Raw genomic sequence first — 6968 nt, forward strand, 5'->3', positions numbered from 1 at the left:
GGTATCTTCATTCCCATTTGGTTAAAAAGGAAATCAGGCCCAAGAGGGTTATTACTGGCTTGCCTGAGCTCACATAGATAGTGATAGAAGGAGAATAAAACCAAGGTTGTCTGCTACCAAGCTTTTTCCACAACAGAAGTAAACAGTGGGCATGTTTGCAGAGAGCTGGCAATGGGATTACACAGTGATCATGCTATTTTCCTTCCATGGAACTGAATGGAGCATTGTAAGAGACAGGTGAATGGCATAGATTGAGCGACATGTGTACAATTGGTGATAACCTGGTGTAAATAAAAACTTCCTAAGGGGTACAACTACATGCATCCAAGTGGCTATAAATTAAATAAATTAAAAATTATGCTGATCAAGGAGAGTGAATATTTCTAGGAATGCTCATCATCTCTCCTTTTTTCATATTATATGCAACACCATATTTTTGGCTAATTTTCTTATTTAATCTCTCTCCTTACTTCAAAACTAGACACTGACTTTAGAGCAGAGAACATTGTCTTACACTAATTTGCATCTTCCCAGACACACCATGATGACCAAGAGTGTAACTACTCAGGATGTATTTGTTGGGGTAAGATGCATTGGCCAGCACATGCAGGCATAACAACGTGGATTTATCTATAGGTCTTGTTTGGTCCATTGCACAACAGCCTATCCTGACCTTGAACTTGATGATCTCAGAAACACTTTTCGCCATGTTTTCACTCCTGTCTTTTCTTGAGCACCTGTATCTAGAGGTGGTACTCCTTGTATATCATCTCTAACTCTCACAATAGCTCTATAAGATGTATTTCTATGCCTTTGTGTAAATGAGGAAGCTAAGGCTCAGAGACATAAACTAATTTAGTTAAGGTCACCCAAAAAATAAACAGTGCAGCAAGGACTTTAACCAAAGTCCATGTGACTCCAGAGCTCATACACTGTCCACTAAACCTGCAGCTCCTTGCACAGTTACCTAGAAAATAGCTACACACTGATAAGAAAAGGAATAGAAAGGTTTGCTATTATACTGTTAACAATTTACTAAGGAAACGATGGTTAGTACCTTGGGTATTTGAGGGTCATTTTATCCTGACAGAGACAGTGATGGGGACTGGAGTGTCTCAGACAGTGAGGAGGAGGTTGGAAGCAGACACACAAGTGAGATTCAGTCTGTCATTCAAATTGACAACAAACTTACTTGCTGCTCCTAAAAAAAACCAGCATTATTCAAATTGTTTTTGGAGTTAAAGAAAAAATACGTCTTGTTATTCACAAAATTTTCATTAATTCCAGGGATCCTGGGTCAACTTGGTCCATGGAGATAGTCAAAGGAAATCAAATTTTGGCCGTGACCTATGAAACATACATCTCGGGTACAAATATGCATTTAAACTTATGGGGGAAAAAACACATTTCAGAGCATGGTGATCTGCTGAAACCAAGTTTCAAAGTTTAAAGTAACAAAATTTTAAGCAAAATGATTAGTCTGCTTATATAAAAGTTCGTTGCTAAGCAACCACATCAATGGAATATTTCAATTATGATTTGAAGTTCTCGAGCTCCCCTTAGCAGTAACAAAAATAGACATTTCACAGCTAATGAAATCTTCTTCTCATAAAATATGGAAACCTGAGACTAATTTTCTGAAACAATGTGTCCTAAAAACATGGCAACATATTAATATTAAAACACAGAGTGAGGGCCTAGTGACTATAATCTGTTGTTTTCCATTGCACATTAACATTTTTCCACCAAAAACAAGTTCGTGTGTGTATAGTCTACTGTGCTCTTTAACATTCAGTAAAATAACTGGATATGTATTTCCTTTTTGAAATCATAACTATAGTCATTAAGCAGGTGAGTGACAAGGAAATTACACAACCCTTAGAGTCCCCTATTTCTCTTTAAAGCACGAATTCCTCATCTTTAGCTTTTAAGACCCACATTTTTTTGTATAAAATAAGAATGAATTGGGATTCCTTGCTATTAATTACCTGTTATAAACTGTGAAATCATTTTTACATTCAAATGCATGTATTTCCTTCTTCCACTTCCCCAACTGGGACCTGGTCATCATTAAAATGAAATGGCAGAGGCTGGGCTTAGCAACGCTGTGTGAAGTTGTCCAGTACATTCCAGCTTTCCCAGTCAGCCTATACTTGAAACAATCCCTAGGAAATGATTGTTGCTTCGCTCCTTAACAATTTAAAAATGGTCTTTATGAATGAATGAAATGTCACCTTCCTATAACCAGTTTCAGAAACTAGTATTTCATTTAAATTAAAAAATTGAAAGTAATGTTGTATCTCTTAGCCTGAGATTCCCCAGGAATAGATCTTGGAGCAAATCTTCCAAGGCAAGCAGTGAATATTGGAGGTGATCCCACCAAGCACAGGTAGGAGAATGGGTAGGAGAACGGGGGAGTGAGACAGGATGGAAGGGAGTCCGTGAAGGTGCGTTATCAAGGAAATTACCACTTCCAGTAGCTTGAACTTAATCCTGCTGGAGAGCTCTGGGAAATGGGGTAGAATATATGCCTTGGAGCTATCCCACGGAGGGGTAAAGAGCTGGGCTGTTTCTAGGAGGAGAAAAGTCTCTAATTCCCTGAGACTTCCAGCAAGCCACATGGACAGAGGAAGACCTCAGCCAAAGAGATGTAAGTGGCGGCAGCAGGACTCGTGGACCATATGCTCTGAAATGGTGAAGCATCATGGGCACTATGCGGAGTTAATGCTTCTAGGAAAATCTATCTGCTTATAATGGATGAGAATTGGAGGATAAATACATCAACTTCCCTGCCATTCATGTGGGATAATTCTAAGGCACATGCTATAATGATGTTCAGGGTTCAGAGCTCACATGCCCACAGCAATCACCTATTTAATAACCCTTCTGGGCTTCTTCCTCTCCTGGAATCACATCCCTAGTAAAGTACTTGTATTCACATCCTTGTCTCAATGTCTGCTTCTAAGGAAAATCAACCTAAGAAATTGGAAAATTATTTTGACTCATGACCAGGATGTTTGCAAAGTAATAATCATTTTGTAGCAGAGATAGTAAGCAGCAAGATTGACTTCCATTTTCAGCATAAATGTCAAATTTATCTCTTCCTCTATTTTCTTTCCCAAAATGCTCTACCCAGATTAGTCATCTTATTTCTTAACTGTGTAACTCATACTGAATACTCGAATTTGACAATTGGACAACAGCGTATTCAAGTCATTTTCTTGGCATCTCCAAAAAGACCAGTCTACCTGTCTCAGAATCTCTCAACAGTACAATAATGATCTCATCTGGGCTTCTCCAGGAGACTCTAAGTGCTAAGAGCCCTCTCTTTCTTACTACAATTCCATCACATACACCACTGCCAAATCATCGCTTTGGTGCATAGCCGTAATGATATCACTTCCAAGTTCAAAAACATTTAATGGCACCATGGTTCCTACAGAATGAAATAAAATTCCCTTTACTTGAAACTCACAGCCTTCCAAAATTAAACTCCACCGTACATAATCAAAGCCAGGTTTCCAACAGCAGGTCTCCTACTGGTCCCAATACAGAACTTTTGGACACAAGTTATAGGTGACTGTTAAGGTGAGCAACCATCCCAGTTTGCTGCAACTTACTGTCCCAGTTTTAGCCCTGAAAATCCTATGTCCCAGAAAACCCCTTAAGACCCAAGCAAACTAGGACAATTGGTTGCCTTAGGTGTGACAGTGTACACTGATAAGGTATACTTATTTTTCATAGTATCACGGGAACATCTATGCTCAGATAAATTAATGGCCTTATCTTGAATGACACGCAGTTGAAAGACAGAATTTTACATGCCAAAACATATAGTGAAAGTGGAAGGAATATAGATATAAAAGTTACAGAAGCAAGTTATAAAAGCAATATGGTACCTTATTATTCATCAAAATCAGAATCTTAGCACCTTATCTATTTCCCCCCAAATCTTTAACCACTTTTACCTAATATTTCATTAAATATAAATTATCATCACCCCAAATAACCCTCAAAGCCCCTACATTTCTGAGTTTCAATCATTTGTTCCCACTGTTCAACCCCACCAGCCGAGATGCCCCACACTCCATCCCATGAACTCCCATCACTCTCTTAGGCCTCTGCACAAAGCAGGAAGTCTGCTCCTCATCAGACACCTGAAAAAGCCGAGGCAGATGGACGATTCGGTCAGCTCTCTGAGTTTAGAGCTAGTGTGTGGTTCAACTCGAATTTAAGCCCAAAACTTCTGATTTGAGATCTAGATACTGCTCCTTACATTTATGTCCTTAAGCAACCCACTAGATTTCAAATTATTCGAGGTATCAGAAACCATATATTAGTCATCATTATACTTTGGTAACAACATTTAAGTAAAAACTTTAATCCTGACATTCAAATTCCTCCCTTAGGTAAACCTTATTTGCTGGTACTTATTGCTGCAAATATACATCTTCCTCAAAGATGGCTAACAATATAGAAATTTTGTTTTTCAGATAAAGCAAGCATTCTATTCATCTGGTTTTACCTTTAATATTTGTATCATAGAAGGAAAGGGTAAGTAGGAAACTAGGAAATGTTACAAGACAGTACTGGTTTTACTTGATATTCCTTTGCAGAAACTCTGTTCTCAATTTCCTCTTCTGCTTCCCCTTTCCACCTTAGGGAGCAGGAGACCACAGTGCTCACCCTTGACATCAAATATAAGCGATGGAGAACTCAAGAACACTGGAATTTACTTAGCGTGAAAAACTTCCTGGACATACCTTAGCAAAGTTAAGACACAATGCTACGGCGAGGCTATGTCCATCACATCCTAAAACCCTCCCTTGGGAGAAGGTAGCATCTTTCTCATCTAGAAATTTAGCATAAACATTTCCATTTCAGACGGGAACCTATAACAAAAGAAGTCAAGTTAGTAAATGACACGTAAAAGTTTTCCAATATTCTAAAGTGTTACACACACTGTACTCTTCCCATCTGTCACCTTGATAAAGCTCTTTATTACCGGGTACATGAGGAAAGTTGTTTTGTGTGACTGATTAAAACTATATTTTCCCTGGCTAAGGAATTTTATAGGCTGTCTCCAGGTGGGATAATGGATCACATTCGTTAATCCACTCATTTCAGGCAGAAGCTTCAAATGGCACTTCCTAATTTTAATATACTTCATAAATTTCCCCTGCTCTCTAAACCTTCTGCCCCAAACGTGCTTCTTTCTTTCTCAAGCCATTTTGCTTCTTCAACATGTATCGCCTGCCACGCCTCCCTCTGAATAATCTTTCCACCGCTTGTCAAAGAGCCGTCCGTATCGGAGCTCTCTCAAATGGGTCCGCTACTTCACTCATCTTCTCACACTCTATTTTTTTACCCTCACTTTTAGTAATAGTGTCCTACTCTAGCTCATCTCTCTTCATTGTCCCTCTACTTGACATTAGTTAGTTTTGTAAAAGTATTTATTTCTTTACAGAAATTCACTAAAGATATGTCTTCAGGGACATGGAATGAAAGATGTTAAACACAATCAAATCTCACTTTTATTTTTCTTTTTCAGAAAAATCAAGGGCTCAAGTATTATTGTGCACATAAAAGTTGTTGAGTTTTCCAGCAGCTTCTCCAGATTCCTCCAGTATGTGAGCAAGCATCACGGTAGCGAGGGGACGGGAAGCATGCTTGTTGTATCCTCAGGGAACACAGTGAGCTCGGGGGTCAGTTTCTGTGGAATGTTCACAGATGGAAGTGACTTCTTGTTCCTCTACAACTTGAAGCACTCCCCCAAAATTTCAATGTGTTGTTTGCCTTGGGGCAAAAAAGGAAAATTATGTTTAATCCCCTGGGTTAGTTTCTCAAAGTTTTTAAAATTATCTGTGAGTTTAGAAGCCTTAGACAGAGTTTATAAGTATCTCAACAAAGCCAAAATACTTTAGAAATAAAACTAACCAGCCCATTTTAAGCACAACTCCTTATTTCCCTTGCCAACATTGGTTTAGTATGAGAGCTTTTTAAAAGCCCTGCTTGCCTCCTCTCATATCCCTCCCTGGCCCAGTGATTACCTCTCAAAGCCCACCATTAGTTACTAAGGTGATTTCCTATTCTAGCTGCCCATTAAAATCATCTGAAGAACTCTAAAAAAACAAACCCCTGTCCAGTCCTTGTTGCCTTATGGTTAGGTTCAGCCTGCTCCACTTCAGTGGCCTGGGTTCAGTTCTTGGGTCGGACCTACACCACTCGTCTGTCGGTACCCTTATTGTCCTGGCAGCTCACATACAAAAAGAGGAAGATTGGCAATAGATTTTAGCTCATGGCAAATCTTCCTCAGCTAAAAAAAAAAAAACGAACCATGCCCAGGCCCTACCCCAGATCAACTAAAATAAAATCTCTGGGGGTGCTAAATGGTCGTGGTTGCTTGTTAAAATCTCCCCAGGGGACTTACTAGGCAGCCAGAATTGGGAACTATTGCACTTGACAAATGAGACAGCCATGTCATCCCTCTCCTATTAACACGTTGATTGAAAATTTAGTCAATTGATTCTTTGAGCCTGGAAATTCAAGCATGGAAATTCTCAATAAGCAAAGCCCTTTGTACTCAGGAGGAAGAGTGGAAATGTTATCGGACTGCAGAAGACAAGCTTGAGGGAAAAGGAGAAAGGACCTTAAGTCTAAAGAGCCACCTTACATGAAAACTAACCACCTACCTGTGCCTTCTGGGCAAAATATAAACATTTATCTTTCAAAGGGGTCTTACCTTATTTAAATCATTTAGAACTGATCAGATGTTTTTGAATATCATCAAATGGGAAAGAGTAATATTTTTTAAAATAACTAATTATTGAATATCTGATGTGATATCCTACATGTTATTTTGTTAAATATTCAAAATAAATTGTACCTGATAGGTCATAATTAAGGAACCAGAAAATCAGAGGAATTGAGTAAATTACTCCAAATCATATGGATGGATATTTAGGTCC

Source organism: Equus quagga, chromosome 2, assembly GCF_021613505.1.
Source record: "Equus quagga isolate Etosha38 chromosome 2, UCLA_HA_Equagga_1.0, whole genome shotgun sequence".
NCBI classification, from domain to species: domain Eukaryota; kingdom Metazoa; phylum Chordata; class Mammalia; order Perissodactyla; family Equidae; genus Equus; species Equus quagga.